Here is an 18,035-nt window from a genome sequence, read left to right as displayed (position 1 = left end):
AGGGAACAAAAGGAAGAGGCGCAGCAAGAGCTGCGTCTCTTGTAAGAGGCGCAGCGCCTGCTGCGTCGTTTCCCCAAGTTGGCTATCCTGCGTAAAAACGCGAAAATCAGAGGGATTGTGTTCATTATTTCGAAACACAATTCTTGCAATTTCTCTCTCAAATCTTCACCATTTCCGTCGAGGTTTGATTCAAAAGCTTGCTTTAAACATGACTAATCGAGGTATGTATCCCAATCTTGCATTAATCATCTATTTTTGTTGAATTTTGAGCCGCGAACTTTAGGGTTTTCGACCCTTTTGATCGAAAATTTGGGGCTTTTCCCCCAAATGGATTTGCCTTGCCAAATTGATGTTAGAAATGGATAGTAGGTGATGTTAGGAACATAACCATGTATTTGTTTCGAATTTTCATCAAGTGTTGAGTCTCTGAGTGAGAGTTTGAGACGGTTTTGCAGCTAACCCGTAAATTGCTTCGAAAATAGCCTTAGGGTTGCCCCTTTGCGATGAAATTTGGTATTTGGCATCCTTGAATGATGGGTAAACTTCCTACCATCTCGGAACTTTGGTTTGTGACAACTTTTTCAGGACACTTTTCTAGGGCATAATCGTCGTTATAGCGAAATGCTGCCGAATTTTTGACTCGAACCTGGAACTAGGCTTCGAACTGGACTTGACTTGACCCAATTTATCACATGAGTGATCGGGTTGATGGGAACCTGGCCAAAGATGGCAAGGAAAGAGCGATTTCAGGGCTTTGAAGGCTCGAAAACTCTTTAACAAAGGCTTGTCGTCGTGTGACGCGGCCTGAATTTTGCTTTAACGTTGCAGATGATGAGGCTTCTACTTCTGGGAGAGCTCCCATGGAGATCGACGCCGCCACTGTCGAAGGGGCTTTGGAGCGGAGCCTTCACCGCCGCGGTGATGGCCGCTGGGGACGAGGCTCACGAGGAGGAGGCCGTCGAGGAGGAGGAGGCCCCGAGACGGGCCAACGTCGGACGAGGAGGTCGTCACCGAGAGGAGCTCTGCGTGGGCCGAGACTTGGGAGAGTAGGCACCTCGTGTGGGCTGCAGAGGGTCACCCGTCCTACAGACAGACGAAGAGCTTGGTAAATAGGAATTCACTAACTCAATACCCATCCTCTTTTCATTCTTTGTCCAAATTTTCTTTCAAATTTCATTCAAAACTAAAGATAGCTTTTGTTTCAAATCATAATAGGAGGTCGGGAACATCAGGTCGTTCTCGGGTTACACGACGGCGATGGAGCACTACGAGCGGCCGGCGGAGGAGAGAGGCCATGATCGAGCGTGGAGCGTTCGGTCCTCCGGTTCGTGTCCGGAGGGATATCGTGAAGATGAAGTTGCGGGCTAACCTTAGCCTGGTCCGCGCTTTCTTGGATCGATTCTGGGATACGACTTCCACGTTTCACATGCCTTTTGGTGAGGTGGGAGTCACTTTGGAGGATTACGACATGATTTCTGGTCTGCCGTGCGGGATCGAGGAGATGGTGTGGCCGGAGACTGCCATGAGGGCGGACTCGGCTGAGGCGAGGAGGTTGATCGGCTGGACTTGTCGCCGAAGGTCACATAAAGCGATCTTGGGTTTGGTACCCGTTCTTACGTGCGAGACTACTTCGTGGGGAAGACCCGGCGCCGGTGACGATCACGGGAGGGAGACAGCCTCCCTCCTCCTCCTGTACAGCCGAGCGAGGGGCTCGTCTGTGGCTTTGGTGGTTCCTGTCTTCGATTTACCTCGGAGACAAGGGCGAGAGGTCACGACGAAGCTTCTTCCTTTTCTTTCGACCCGAGTTCCCTAGGGCGTTGGGACCGGTCATCTGCTGGGTTTGCGGTCCTCATCCGCTTCATGAGGGCCATGGTTCGTCCGGAGTTGATGGAGAAGGGGACTTCTCCAGTGCCGTGTCGGACCGGACTACTTGTTGGAGGTATGAACCTTTAGACCAAAGTAAATTCCTTTCTTTATCAAATCACGAAAGATCGTTGCTGATTATTCTGTTTTACAGGCGTGGGTGTACTCTTACTTCCCGAGTCTCGCGCCCAAGAGGACGGAGCCACTGGAGAGGGTCTATCCTGTGGTGAGGGATTGGGTGATGTGCCGGACGAAGAGCAAGCGTTCTTCTCACAATGTCTACCGGCGGGATGTGAACGCCCTTCAACTGAGCAGCGTGAGTATCCCATTCGTATTTATTTATACTTCTTATACTTTGCCTTTAATTGATCATAGGAATGATCTTTGCCTTATCTTGTCACAGTGGGTGCCTAGACCTTGGGCGGAGTACGCTGGAGCGCCTCCTTTTGTCGCCGAGGTCCTTCGACCTAGGAGCCCGAGTCGGCTACTGTTGAGGACGTCGATGGGTCCTGTGTGGTACTTGGGCGAGCAGTTGGCTCGTCAGTGCTCTCGGGACGCGTTGACGGTTCCCGTCGATCCTCCCAGGACGATGTTTATGGAGCCTTCTGGTGCTGAGAGGGAGGAGGACTTAGCTGGTGCCAGTGGCGACGACCTTCTTCTCCTTGGCGAGGACTACTCGGCGTTCCTTTACGGGAGGTTGGCGTACTGGCCGGTAGTGGTGAGTATCTTTTACTTTTTTCCCTGATTTGATTTTGAGAATTGCGACGAAATATCATCGATTAATGAGAGCTATTTGTCCTTGTAGGAGGTCGAGGCGGCGGGCATCGAGCCCCAGAGTACCCCGAGACCCTCGAGTATCTTGTGCGCGACCGGAGGACGACGATCTCCGAGCTGCGTGACTTTGACGTAGCTGTGACGGATGCTGGCCTAGGCGACTGGCAGCATCTGATTCGGAGGGTGAGCCTCTAACTTGTATAACTTTCGTGTAGGAACACATTTGATTGAATTTGTTCAATTTGTTGAGAATTTATTTTGATAATGCAGGTCACGCCGTCCCGATTCGTGGCACTATGGAGGGTGGCCAACCGGCTGTGAGCTACTGCCATTGAGGCACTCGTCGGTGGTCGAAGTCGCCAGGTATGAACCTTACGCCTATTTCTTCCTTTTTTGATGATTTTTATTTGCTTGAATTGATTGACATGAGCCAATTTGTTGCTGTATACAGGGTGACCGCGAGCTGGAGCGAGAGTTGACCCAGTCTCGGGAGGAGACCGCTCGCGTGTTGAGGGAGCTCGAGGTTCGGGATGCCGAGATCGCTGCTCTTGTGGCGAGAGTTGCCGAGTTGGAGGGTGCCCAGTAGTAGTCTTGTGTAGCTTTGTAGACTTGTACATTTGGACATCTGATTTTGAACATTTTTGGACTTTGTTTGGGGCGCAAGCCCCCAGTTTGCTCGTATTTTTGGACTTTGTTCGGGGCGCAAGCCCCCAGTTTGCTTGTACATTTTGCTCTGTTTGGTGTATATATGACGGCCTGAGTGCCTTTGCTGTTGGGTTGTGTTGCTTGTATCTGCAGGTTAGTTCTTGAACAGGTTTGGTAGACAACGGTTTACGCCGTCATGCTGCCGAAATTTACATAGAAATCGCACAAAACATACATTTTATATACATATGGCCTTAATTAGCGCAAAATGAGACTCAAAAGATCACAAAAGTGCAAAAAATTTGCCGGAAATGACCGGACGGTAGGGAGGGTTACCCCCTAAAAAAAGAAAAAAAAAAGAAATCTATAAGTTTAGAAAATGAAATTAAATAATAGAAATCAATATACACAAGCCAAAATTAAAGTGAAAATTATGTTTAAAATGAAATATGCGAATGTGATATAATGGCAGAAATGTCGATGTTGCCTTGAAATGCGTGCCCGCGAATCTAGGTAGTCTGAAACATGGTAAACTTCTCGTATTTACCAAAATAAAACCCCGCAGGAATAGGAAATCATGCGTTATAGAATTAGGAAAGATCCAACGCGGAAATCACAGAAGTGAGACCGGGGAAGAGGCGCAGCATGAGCTGCGTCCCTTTGAAGAGGCGCAGCAGGCGCTGCGCCTGTTCCCAAGCTGGTCCGTTCTGGCGGATTTTTGGAAACAGCAATTAGTATAAATAGAAGCGTCGACGAAGCTTAAATTCACACAAATCTTTCGTCTCTTCTTCGTCTATTCACATAAAACTCCCAAAATAAATCTTCAAAAAGAGAATTGTCATCATGAATACTTTGGAGATCCGTTTGAAGGAATGGACCAATGAATTTTCAAATATGGAGAAGCATGACATGGGTGCTTATAACCTTGGGTCTTTATTGAGTTTGAAACTCATTAAGGTTGTGAAACCGTTCTTGGATGCTTGCCTTGACTATTGGGACCCGAATTATCATGTTTTCGCGTTCCCAGGAGGTGACATTTGCCCATTTCCTGAAGAAATTGCTGCTATTGGTGGGTGGGACCCCGAACATTTACCTGCCATTCCGTCCACTTCACAAGGGTATACGAGCAAATTCAGAGACTTGCTTGGACTGACTAGACTCGAGGTGGACCGTTTAGTTACCCCGAAAGGCGTGAGAATGTTGGACTTTGTAGACCGATTCATCAACAGGGCCGACCCTACTGTTTCTCATGTTGCTAGGAGGAGGGCATTTGGCTTTTGTTTGCTGCACGTGTATGTCTTCCAAGGACACGTTGATGAAGATTTGAGAGGTGATCCCCGTCTTTTGGGCCTTATTGAGCAAATGGAGCTGCGCAGGAGCCCAGCTTGCTTATGCTTAGGGGAGATTATTTTGGGTTTGGATAATAGGAAATCCAACCGCGATCTGCCGTTCTTGGGGAGTCCCGTCATTTTGCAGGTAAAAGACATCTTCTTTTTTTTGTTTTCGTTTTTTTTTTTTTTTTTTTTTTGATGTCTAATGCCTGCTCTTGGTAGGTTTGGCTTATGGAACGGCTCCGATTGATCGAGCCCCCAGTTCATGCACTTTCCTATCATGCTCGTTCGATTGCGATGAGGACGCGGTTGTACATGGTGGACTTTACCCGGTCTGTGACTATTGGAAGAACAAGTCAAGAATGATGATGGTCCGTTGATTAGGTGGGTTGTACCGTGGTGGCACCTCAAGTCCACATCCTTTGAGTATCTTCTTTGGATCCCACTAGGTCCGTGCGCATTCCTGGATTGGAGTTTATGGTATGCATCTTTCCGGAAAGACCGATGAGGCAAGTTGGGCTGAAGCGAAAGATCCCTAGGCTTGATACCGTCCCCGCAGATCGCTATGGCACTTACTACGAAAAAGCCAAGAGAGTGGGCTATTAAATGGGCCCAAAGAAACATGTGGTTCTTGAGCTTCTCCGCCAATGCTTTGTGGGTGTCGGATTCTTATCGATGTGGAGAAAGGCCGCAACTCCGGAAGAGCGCGAGAGACGAGGAAACGCGAGCCTCGTTGACTACAAGGTGTGCGAGGGAGAGAAAGAGAAGGAGAAGCATCCGACGAGGGGAGAAGAAGAAGGCGGGTTTCAGTCGTTCATCCTTCGAAGAAATCAAAGACTACTCCTGTCGCGGAAATGGTGGTTGGCAAGAATGGTAGAGTCAGGCGTCGAGAAAGACCGTTGGTGATTAGGTCTGAAGTGGTGCAAGAGCGCCCGGCTCGAGGTCGTGACAAGAAATATGACAAGAATGACAAGGGCAAGGGGAAGATGGAGGAATAGCTCGAGTCTTTATTTATTATTTGATTATTATTATTATTGTTGTTGTAATAAAAAGGAGGGATTTTTAGAATCCTAGCCTATTCTATTTTTATTATGTAACGTACTACTATTATTTAGGAAACGAATGAAATAAAAGGTTAAATGGTTATGAAACCGTTAAGATTTTCTACTTTATTATTCTTGTCGAATTTCAAATGCAATGCAAATGTCCTTCTATTTACATTTTAGATATAATGGGTTGAATCCTGTGAAGGATTGCCTACGTATTCACTTGAAAAAAGCGAAATCAAACCCTTGCGCGTAGTTCGAGTAAATGTAAAAGAATAATTGTTCGAAGCAAGAGCTTGTAATGAACATAGAAAATAAGCATGAGCTTTTGCTTACTCTGGAGGTGCGAATTTAGTTTATTTGATGATATGAGGATGACAAACTTGTCAAAATGCAAGAGCACAGTGATACTAGCTTATTTCAGCTTGGCCAAGGGCCGTTTATTTAGTGCCACAAGAGCGACACGTGGGTTTACGCGAGGCGCGTTTTTGCTCCTATTCTAGGCATAGTACCGTTTCAATTGGTCCAGGTTTGTGGGGTTTGAAAACTCGTTCCCATCTAGGTCCGTGATTCTAACCGCACCCCTTGGGAGTATGGATTTTACTAGAAATGGTCCGGCCCAATTAGGTTTGAATTTTCCCCTTGGGTCGACAGGTAAAAGAGCTCTAACCGATTTGAGTACTAGGTCTCCTTCTTTGATGTTTCTTGGCCTAACCCTTTTGTTGAAAGCTCGTTTGATACGGGCTTGATATGTTTGGACATTATGTAAGGCGCGTAGCCTACGTTCATCCAGGAGGATGAGTTCTTCATATCTATCCCTCTTCCAATCGGCCTCCGGGATTGGACTTTCTAGTAGAATACGCAGGGATGGTATCTCTAGCTCGATTGGTTGTACGGCTTCCATGCCGTAGGTCAAATAGAAAGGAGTAGCCCCGGTGGGCGTCCTAACAGACGTACGATACCCCCATAAGGCAAAGGGTATTTTGCTTGGCCAATCTCTGTAGTTGTCGATCATTTTCTTGAGAATCGTGACAACATTCTTGTTTGCCGCCTCTACCGCGCCGTTAGTCTGTGGTCTATAAGGCGAAGAGTGGTGATGCTTAATCTTATACTTGGCTAGCAATTGCTCGGTTTCAGCTTGGAAGTGTGACCCATTATCGCTAATGATCTTATGTGGGCAACCATATCGACAGATGATGTTGTTTTGTATGAACTTTGCCACATTTTTGGCTGTAAGACCAGTGTAGGAAGCCGCTTCTACCCATTTGGTAAAATAGTCAATTGCCACTAGAATGAAACAGTGACCTCCTGTTCCGGCTGGGGTTATCTTCCCGATTATGTCAATTCCCCATGCAGAAAATGGCCAAGGAGATGTCATCGTGTAGAGCAATGAAGGAGGGACATGTTGTACATTCCCGAAGATTTGACAATTGTGGCAATGTCTCACGTATTTGATGCAATCGGATTCCATTGTGGTCCAATAATATCCCAAACGCGTGATTTTCTTTGCCATCATAGGCCCACTCATGTGAGGACCGCATTCTCCGTCGTGGACTTCTTCCATCACCTTTCGTGCCTGTGAATGATCAAGGCAACGCAGCACTACACCAAGAGGTGTTCTTTTGTATAATTCTCCTTGCATCAGAATGTATTGGGAAGCTAGTAGGCGTATAGCGCGTTGTCCCCTCTTGTCCATATCCGGTGGATAGGTACCATTTAGCTTGAAATTCAGGATTGCTTGGAACCAGGGTTCCTGTGTGACTTCCTCTTCATCGGTGATTTGGTGAACATAAGCCGGCTCTGACCGTCGTTCGATACACAAAGGCATTTCCATCGTGTGATCTGGCATGTTTATCAAAGATGCAAGTTTCGCAAGAGCGTCCGCAAATTGATTTTCCTCCCGAGATAGGTGTAGGTATGTTACATGATCAAAAAATTGGGCGACTTGGTCTATCCTAGCCTGATAGGGTGCGAGGCTTTCACTTCGGATTTTCCAAGATCCAGTAACTTGGTTGATGATCAGTGATGAATCCCCATGTACTCGGAGGTTTTTAATGCCTAAGCTTACTGCCGCTTGTAGTCCAATGAGACAAAGCCAGATTCTCGCAAAGATTGTTTGTCACCTCGAAGTCGAGTTTGACAGCAATCGGTGTATGCTCACCTTCAGGAGAAATGAGCAACACTCCTATTCCGAATCCTCTTAAGTTGGATGCTCCGTCAAAGTATAGGTCCCAGGAGTCTACATCCGTTTGGAGTATATCCTCGTCGGGAAATGACCAAGTATCTATGGCTTGTGCGTCGTTGATAGGATTTTCTGCGAAGAATTCGGCGACGGCGCGACCTTTTATAACTTTCAGTGGCACATATTTAAGGTCGAATTCTGAGAGCATCAGAGTCCATCTTGCCAGACATCCGTTGAGGACGGGTTTCTCGAAGAGGTATTTGACTGGATCCATTTTGCAGTATATCTTGACGAAGTAGCTAAGCATGTAGTGACGTAGCTTCTTTGTTGCCCACACAAGAGCGAGGCATGTCTTTTCGAGTTGTGAGTATTTGCACTCATATTCCATGAACTTCTTACTTAGACAGTAAATAGCTCTTTCTTCTCTTCCTACAGTTTGAGCCAGCATGGCACCCATGGCGGTTTCAGTTACTGTGAGATATAAACCAAGAGGTTGATCTCGTTGTGGCGGCATGAGCACTGGTGGTTTAGCCAATATCTCCTTGATTCGGTCAAACGTCTGTTGACAATCATCATCCCACATGGTGTGGTCTGTTTTCTTGAGTTTCTTGAAGATAGGCTTACAAATCATCGTAAGTTTCGAAATGAATCGACTTATGTACTGTACCTTTCCCAGGAATCCTCTGACTTCTTTTTCTGTTTGAGGTTGTGGCATTTCGATCAGAGCTTTGATTTTTGAAGGATCTATTTCTATACGGCGTTGGCTAACGACGTATCCTAGGAGTTTCCCAGATGTTACCCCAAATGTGCATTTCTGGGGGTTGAGTCTCATGTTGTATTTTCGTAGCCTTGCGAAGAACTTGCGAAGGTTCGCAATATGTCCCTCTCTTTCCTTGGATTTGACGATCATGTCATCTACGTATACCTCAACTTCTTTGTGCATCATGTCGTGTAGGAGTGTAGTTGCGGTGCGTTGGTATGTAGCTCCGGTGTTGATCAGTCCGAACGACATTACCGTATAGCAATATGTTCCCTATTGGGTGACAAACGCGGTCTTGTGCATATCTTCCATGGCCATCTTGATTTGGTTATAACCCGCATATCCATCCATGAAGGATAGTAACGCGTGGTCTGCAGTATTGTCCACTAATATGTCAATGTGAGGTAGAGGAAAGTCATCTTTTGGACTCGCTTTGTTCAAGTCCCTAAAGTCAACACAAACACGGATTCTCCCATCCTTTTTGGGTACGGGTACTATGTTAGCTACCCAAATCGAATACTCGGAAACTTTGATGAACCCAGCTTTGAATTGCTTGTCAACTTCTTCCTTAATCTTTAGAGCCCATTCTGTTCTCATTCGTCGAAGCTTCTGTTTCACAGGTTTGAAACCTGGCTTAATCGGAATCCTATGTTCGGCGATATCCCTGTCGATCCCTGGCATGTCTTTGTAGGACCAAGCGAAAACGTCTTTGAATTCATTTAGGAGGTCTATGAAATCGGCCCTTTCGGTTGAGCTCAAGGTAGTCCCTATCCTAAGTTCTTTGGGTTCTAGTTCGGTTCCTACATTGATGGGTTCGGTATCCTCTATTACCGGTCCCCCTTCCCCTTCCTGTAGTATTTCTTTGGCTACATAAGGAGGTATTTCGATTGAGTCTGGGTCTTGGTCATCCTCAGTATCATCGTAAACAGAATTGCACTCAAGATAACGCAAAGAGTAAGCAGAACCTGATTTATTCATATTAAGATTTGAGTAAAGTTGAAACAAAGAAGCCAACCGATCCATGGTCACATGGCGGCAAAGGGACAAGAATGGGGCATTTCCCGAACTACTGTGACTACTCGAGGCTAAGCTAGGAGAAACGAAGGGAGTGGGGATGACGACAGGAATAGACTCTCTAATGACTTCTCTAGACTCCGACTCCGACTCCGACTCCGACTCCGACTCGAACTCATCGTCTTCTGGTTCTCCTTTGAACATCTCTCCTTCTCCAGTGGTGAGCTTGAAGAGTCTTCCTTGGTTGTTGGTCCATTTGATCGATTTTCTCCATCCTTTCTGCTGTTTCGTGTCGGTTTCTGTGATCAACGCGGTGGGGTTGGAGCGATCGTCTTGAAGAATCATAGTAATGATCTCATCCTGCGCAGCCCTAACGAATCGGTCTTCTCCAAACAATAGGCTAACAGCTTGTTCGTCTAAGCAAGGTGCTTGACGGGTTTTGACGGTAGGAACCGTTTCTGGAGGAATGAAGTAGCAATCGTGAAAGATCTCGATTCCGGCTAACTTCCTCTCAAGATAATGCCAAGGTTCGGGAAATCCATGAAAGAGTTCTGAACTTCCTTCTTGAACAAAGTACCCATTTAAAGTGGGGAGATATGGCCTCATTTGGACTCCTACGTGCTTGCGATTTTGGACTTGGGCTAGCATTTCGAGAATTTCTTCTTTTGTGGGTTTGTACCCCAGTCCAAGTGGTATTCTTGTTGAGTTGCCTTCCTTGTATGGTGCGAAGGTATTCTTTCGAATTGGGTTTAAAGGCATTCCAGGGAAGTATCCCTGGGATTTGAGTATGTGGTTGACCACCAAGTTGGAGTAGGGATTATAGTATAAGGGTGCCAATTCGCTTTCTATGACACTTGCACTTTGGAAGCCCCCAAGTTCGTATACGGGATCCGCAAGGACTTGATTGTTTGATTGCTTCTCGATTATTGCCTTGATGGGTGACGAAGTGATCGTCACTACTTTGCCATTTAGTGGGATCTTGATCTTTTGATGAAGGGTGGATGTTACCGCTTTGGAAGCGTGAATCCAAGGCCTTCCCAGAAGTATGTTGAATGAAGCTTCGATGTCCACTATTTGGAAGTTAACCTTTCGTTCGATTGGTCCCGTGGCTATGGTTAGGTTAGCGAGTCCTACCACTTTTCGTCGTGTGCCATCATATGCACGCACACCTTGATTAGTGGGAGTCCAATCCGACTCTTTCATGCCTAGCTTGTATGCCGTTTTGAGGGGTATGACGTTGACCGCGGAGCCATCATCTACCAAGGTCATTGGCACATTCTTCTTTAGACAAATGACAGTGATGTATAGAGCGAGGTTGTGACTAGCGCCAAAAGGTGGCAAGTCCTCGTCCGAGAAAGTGATAGGATTACTTAGCTTAGGTGATTCTTGGAAGACCAAGTTGACTACATCTTCGGGAGTAGAGTTATGTGCTACATTTAACTTGGCCAAAGCTTACAGTAAAGCTTGGCGATGTGGGAATGAGCTTGCTATTAATTGCCAGACTGAAAGATCAGCCTTGGTCTTCTGTAATTGCTTGAGCAAATGGTCAGTGGGGTTATCTTCGTTGTCATTTGGTGTGATGACGTTGGTTGAACCGTTTTGAGTAGTGTTTTGATATGGGCGACCCGAACGAGTTAGGTGGTCCACATCTTGGTCTTCACCATTTTGGACTATTTCTTTGACTAGGGAGTTCTCAATGAGGTATTCGTCCTCATCATCATCGGCCCAAACCCCATTGACTGCAGCTAGTTCCCTCATTCTCATGATATCACTTTCTAGTCGTATGATTTGATCGACTAGTTTATCAACCACGGTGACTACTTCTTGCATAGTGGCATTTTGAGAGAAGATCAATGGTACACGTTCTTTAGGTATTGCGTTCGGATTGCGTAAGGTTGTTACCATGCTTTCTAGTTCCCACACTTGTCTATCTACACTCCTTGCCCATGTGATGAAGTCGGAAATGGTAGGGGAGATAGTAGAGTAGAGCCTTTCTTTCTCAATTGCATGAATTTTATTTTCGGTGGGAGAAATGAGGTGTGAGCAATCTAGGGTAGATTCATCACTTGTAATCACTAGAACTCCAAGAGGATTCTGAGTGTTGTTGGGTTTACCTCCTGGTGGTATTGGGAGTCGACCATCTTCAATCATATCTTGAAGCACGTGTTTCAATTTGAAGCATTTTTCTGTGTCGTGCCCTTTGCCCCTATGGTATTCACAGTATGAATTTTCATCCCAAAACTTGGACTTCCTTTCGGGTTCGGGAGTAGGTCCAATGGGTTGGAGTTTACCTTGCTTCATTAACCTTTTTAGAGCGTTGGAGTATGTATCCCCAAGGTTTGTGAATTTTCTTGGTGGAGTAGTTTTCTTAGATGGCTCGAGAAGGTTAACTTCGTCGGTCTTGCTAGTAGAGCCGTATGAACGACTTGTGGACCCTTGATATCCTCGACCTACCGTTTTGGACAAGAGTCCTTTACGGATGTCGTCTTCGATCCTTGTTCCTAACACGGTCAAGTCCTTGAAAGTCTTGATGTTTTGATATCTCAAATGATTGGCATAGATGGGTTTGAGATTATCCACAAACTTTTCCACAAGAGTAGCCTCATCCGGGCGTTCAACTAGTTGAGTGCTAGTCTTCCTCCACCTACTTAGGAAGTCGGTGAATCCTTCTTTGTCATTTTGGGTAAGAACCTCTAGAGTGCGCATGTTGACTTGGATCTCGGCATTATCCGCGTATTGCTTAGAGAACTCGATTGCGGCGTCTTCCCAAGTAGCGACTTTCTTGTGATCTAAAGTGTAGAACCATTGCTTCGGGATGGTGTCAAGAGATGAAGGAAAGATCCTTAAGAACATCTCGGGTTTGATGCCTTTGATAGACATGTAATCCTTGAAGGCACGGATGTGGTTCAAAGGGTTCTCATGTCCTTTGAACTTAGGGATATCCGTCATGTTAAAGTTAGTTGGCAATTTGGAATTGACGGCTTCATACTTGCGATTGTTTTCCCTATAAATGTCATCACCCTTAAGGTACATCAATTGCTCCTCTAGGTATTGGAGTCTTTTCTCAGCTGCAGTCATCCCCATGAGAGGATTCTCATCTCTAGATTCATCATCGGAATTACGTAGTACTTCACTTTCATGAGGAGGCAACCTTCCCTCCACGGAGAAGATACGGACTTCGATAAGCTCAAGGCGGTCATATGTTTGTTCTTGGGTAATTTGCATTTGGGCTAGCGCGGCGAGGATTCGATCATTACCGTCTTGAAGGTGGTGGAGATTCGTTTCATCACTTGATCCGGGCATCTTGGAAACTGGATAAGAGATCGGCGACGAATCAAAACACGATCGACCATTCTATCACACTTGCTAAAAGAGGAAAAGTTTTGACTCGTGAAGTGGGTGTGTGCCACTTGTGTTGAGTGAGTTTTGAAGAAAGACAAGGTCTTTGAAAATGTGTGTCCTAGTCAACTGTAGTGTAGTTGTAGGAGTGGACTCGAAGTGAGGTTTTGAAATGGGCTTGTGGCCCGAATTTTGACTCGACAAACGGACAGAGTTTTGACCGGATTTTGCGCTAATTGGAAGCCCTATTTCGAAATTCTCGTTTGAAAAAGGGTTTTGATTTTTGAAAATTTTGTCATGGTTTTGTTTAGAAATGGTGATCACATAAGGTTTACACATTTATACAAGCATTATAACGGGATGCTGAGTGCATTTAAAAGGGTTTTGGTTTAAAGGGTGGGTTGCCATACCGAACCATCAAACCCGAAGTCTGTGGAGAGGCTCGTGCCAAACAAGAGTAAGGCCGATTCCTAGTCCATTTCCTCAAGTAGTGAAGGCCCTTGATACAAACAAGAGTAAGCATCATGGTATGGATGACGTCAATCGCTATCCATCCTTAGGCCCAAATAAGAATTAGGACCGTTTAGACGGGACGATTGGTCGAATGGGTTGGGTTGGGCCTAGGAAGGCCGAATAAAACGGTCTAGGAAGACCGAGTCATGAAAACCGACAATTGTCTTGTACAAACTATTCCCTAACCTTGTTCAAGTTTCACCCTTGGCTACACGTAAGTGTATTATCCCCAGCGGAGTCGCCAAACTGTGGACAGCGGGCCGCCCACGGGGGCGCTTGGTGAGAAACGAAACAAGCGTTTGCATTTTTGTATGGAGTCGCCACCAATTTTTATGGGAAATTGGAACCGTTCGAATACCTCGTGTCATGTCAAGACACAAAGTAGTGACATGAACACTAAGCAATCGTTACCCTTAGCATTCTATGTCTAGAATGACTCTCGTGGATGCCAATGAACACGGGTGTTCACAGATATCTGGAGTAAGGGGTGAGGGTACGTATTAGGAAGCTCTTTTGATCGAACACCTAATCCCGCCCGCCTCGATAGCGGCCTCTACTAATGATTAGGGAAGTTATTCGTACTTGATATATCGTCGGCTATATGCATGCAATGCAACATCCATGGATTAATCCTAACATGTGAGAATTAGACTAAGTCGGTTGACAGTTAATTAGCATACAATTGGGTCGAAGTAGGATTTAATGCTCATTTCATATGTGGAAACAAACAAGCAATAAAAGAAATACAATAATGAAAATTACAATAATTACAATGGGATAGGCGGTTTATGTCGAAAATACCTTTAAAACGGATAATTTGAGAAAACGAATAAAGGAATAAATTACAAGCAGAACAGAAGTGATAATACGATTAATAGTAGATTAATACGTAAACTAATTAAACTAGGTCGAGGCAGAAACGGAGTTCGGGACGAGAACTCGGCCAGAACAAAGCAGCAGAGAGCTGCGTCTTTTTGAAATAAGCGCAGACGCTGCGTCTGTTCTTTGGCTCAGTTCTGGCTGTGAAGCCGTAATTGCAAGCCGTTAATGTCGATTGGTGATTTTAATGATTAATTGATGATATTTACTCGGATGAAAGTGATTAACAAGTTATTTAACACATGAATAGGTCATAAAAACAGTAAACATGAACGAGACGCAAACGGATTATGAAACAATGATAGAAGTGATAAATATTAATGAGTCCTCTATTGAAATCAATTAACTAACATTAGATACAACGGATTAATGACGAACATGCGATGAATACGACAAAAGACAGATTAAACTATATCAAGGACGAATTCCAGAAACCCAATATGAATAAATTGAATCTCTACAACCCGGAATTGAATTCAATGACGAAAACCCGCAAATATTGGACTATAAGGGATTTAAGTCAGATTTATGACAATTAAAACATGTGAATGACGGTGATTATAACATATATGGAATTATAATGATACTACGATGAAGAATTAACAGACAAAGCAAGCAAAAGAAAGATTTGAATACGAATTAAAGAGGACAAACGAAGAAGAAAGGAAGCAGGAACTGCGGCAGCCTCACGAAGAGGCGCAGCAGGAACTGCGCTCCTTCGAAGAGGCGCAACGATTCTTTGCGTCCTTTCTCAATCATTATCTCACGGAAATCCGCAAAAAACAGGTTTTAACAAAGGGTTTTAGAAATCGATTTTAACGGTATTTTCGACATAAATCTTACAATTGATGATACGAAAAGTAAAATACAATAAATAAATAAAGAAATTATACACCCTCAGACTTACATGTTGACGAAACGAGAAAGGCTAAGATATCGATTAGTGAATGCTCGACGCGAATGCAAAGAGAGTGCCCTCGTAAGAGGAAAACGATTGATTAATTAAATTGATTGAGTGTAGTTGGTCAAATTGGTCGGTCATGCAACGGAGAAGCTGGTACCCGGAAAGATCCGAGCTTACGTGGTCGAAAGTTCAAGCACGTAGGCGCCAATAAGTAAGAACAAAGTCTAGAATGCAAAGGGAGAAGAGAAGGGCGGACACTCGCGTGAGAAATATGAGGAGCGAAGGCTCCTATTTATACTAATCACGTGAAGGAATTAGGGTTTCGGAGACTCTTTGGAAGTGAATCTCGGAAAGATATGAAAAAGATACGTGAAACATGCAGAAAAGGGCCTGGGAAGAGGCGCAGCAGCCACTGCGTCTCTTGGAAGAGGCGCAACGCCTGCTGCGTCTGTTCCCAGGAGGTTTCCTCCTGCTGAAGAAAGATTTCCGCGTTTGAGTTATGGTTGGACGGAAATAATTCGAATATCCTAATATCTTATATGAATATTACGGGATATTATTTGCCAAAAGATAAAATTTATGAAATATGGAATAGAAATTTCCGGAACATTCCAGAACATTCTGACTCGGGATTTAACAGTTATCAGGAAATGGAGAGGTTTTGGACCCGGACTCGAATGTACTCTAATTATCGCAAAACGACCGATCGGACGTAGATGACAACTAAGAGGTCGACATTAATATTTGAGCGATCACTTGACGATAATCTTACAAACTGTCACAAATCGTTCCGCGTATCAAACATGCGGCCCAATCATCACCGGGTGGTTTGCGGGAGGTGCAGAAACGAGGTATCTACACCAGAGCCTGAGACTTTATGGCCGTACGGGGTTCAAACTTCAAGTCGTAACCGCTCAAGTGCACGGACCATTTAGCCATCCTTCCTGACAGTTCTGGTTTTCTCATGATAGTCTTAAGAGGATAATTAGTTATCCCAGAAATTGTATGAGACTCGAAGTAGGGACGCAATTTATGGGATGCAGTAACTAGTGCAAGGATAAGTTTTACTAGTGACGTGTACCTGGTCTCTGCTGGAAGCAGAGACTTACTGATGTAATATATTGGATGCTGTGATCCTTCCTGCTCTCGTACTAGTCTTGCATTGATCGCCGCTTCGTGGATCGATGTGCGGAACGAAGTGGCTTCCCCCGGCTCGCTTCGACAGAGAGTGGTGGGGTCGAGATAACGCTTGACTCTGAAATGCTTTCTCATGATCATCCGTCCACTCAAATCTTTGGCTTTTTCTGAGTACATCATAAAATAGCCTGCATCTGTCCGAGGACCTGGATATGAACCTATTTAGGGCCACCACTCTTCCAGTTAGATGCTGGACGTCTTTTGGTTTCTGCGGTGACTCCAGCTGCAGGATTGCTTTGATTTGCTTGGTGCTGGCCTCTATCCCCCTCTGGGTTACCATATACCCCAGAAACTTTCCACTAGATACTCCGAAGGTACATTTTGTCGGATTCAGCTTCATTTGGTATTTTCTGAGGGTATTGAAAGTTTCCTCCAGGTGCTGGTGGTGTTGCGAAGCCTGTTTCGATTTGACGACCATATCGTCTATGTATACTTCCATAGTTTGGCCTATTTGCTCTTTGAACATCATGTTTACCAGCCTCTGATAGGTAGATCCTGCATTTTTTAGTCCAAAAGACATGACATTATAACAGTAGATACCTTGCTCGGATCTGAATGCTGTCTTTTCCTGGTCACTCGGGTGCATCTTTATCTGGTTATATCTACTCCAGGCATCCAGGAATGTCAGCATTTCGTGCCATGCAGTGGCATCCACCATGGCATCTATGTGTGGTAGTGGGAATGGATCCTTTGGGCAAGCTTTATTTTAATCCGTGAAATCGATGCAGACCCTCCACTTGCCATTCTTTTTCGGAACCACCACCACATTAGACAACCATTCTGGATACTTTACCTCTCGAATTTTTCCTGCAGCAAGCAGGTTATCTACTTCTTTGTTTATGACCTGGTTCCTTTCAGAAGCAAATTTTCTTCTTTTTTGCTGCACAGGTTTATAGCTTGGATCCACACTTAGCTTGTGAGTTATCACACTTGGGTCTATCCCTATCATATCATCATGTGACCAAGCAAAGCAGTCTATGTTAGTTCTCAATAATCGAACAAGTTCTTCACGAATGTTATCTGTACATTCAGATCCAATGAGCACAGTTCGTTCTGGATGCAGCGCGTCCAGGATGACTTCGTCCAGCTCTGCCTGCTGAGGCTCAATGTACTCGTCCTGGATACGCTGGCTCTGTAATTGCTATGCGGGCGAGCCGGTCGTTGACTTCAGAGTCACCTTATAGCAATCCTTAGCTTCTTCCTAGTCCCCACGTATCTCTTGCACCCCCAAGGCGTTGGAAACTTCAGGCATTGGTGGTACGTTGAGGGAATTGTTTTCATCTCGTGGATCCAGGGCCTGCCAAGGATCACATTGTAAGTAGAGGGTCCGTCAATAACCAGATACCTTACCTGCTTGTTTACACCTTCGGCGTAGGTTGGGATGATGATTTCTCCTAGGGAGTGCTTTGTTTCGCCACTGAAACCAACCAAGGGGACCGCCTTCTTTGCTAGATCTTTCTCTGTGAATCCCATGCCTTTGAGTGTTTCTAACATGATCAAGTTGATGGAGCTTCCGGTATCCACCAGGATCTTCCTCACCTCGCAGTTTCCTATGGGAAGCGTGATGATTAGGGCATCGTGGTGCTGT

General features: G+C 45.2%; 2 long non-coding RNA genes across 2 annotated transcripts; both read left to right on the top strand.

Annotated features, from left to right (window-relative positions):
- The first annotated feature begins 2,030 nt into the window (after window positions 1–2,030).
- Window positions 2,031–2,721, top strand: LOC141621477 (uncharacterized). The gene is made up of 3 exons (XR_012532366.1): window positions 2,031–2,179; window positions 2,267–2,581; window positions 2,669–2,721. It is a non-coding gene; the product is annotated as an uncharacterized LOC141621477 (long non-coding RNA).
- A 13-nt stretch (window positions 2,722–2,734) lies between these two features.
- LOC141621476 (uncharacterized) lies at window positions 2,735–3,377 on the top strand. The gene is made up of 3 exons (XR_012532365.1): window positions 2,735–2,820; window positions 2,908–3,000; window positions 3,089–3,377. It is a non-coding gene; the product is annotated as an uncharacterized LOC141621476 (long non-coding RNA).
- Window positions 3,378–18,035: the final 14,658 nt, after the last annotated feature.

This window comes from Silene latifolia, chromosome X, assembly GCF_048544455.1.
Source record: "Silene latifolia isolate original U9 population chromosome X, ASM4854445v1, whole genome shotgun sequence".
NCBI classification, from domain to species: domain Eukaryota; kingdom Viridiplantae; phylum Streptophyta; class Magnoliopsida; order Caryophyllales; family Caryophyllaceae; genus Silene; species Silene latifolia.
Note: the sequence above shows the minus strand (reverse complement) of the source record. Positions and strands in the feature narration are given on the sequence as shown.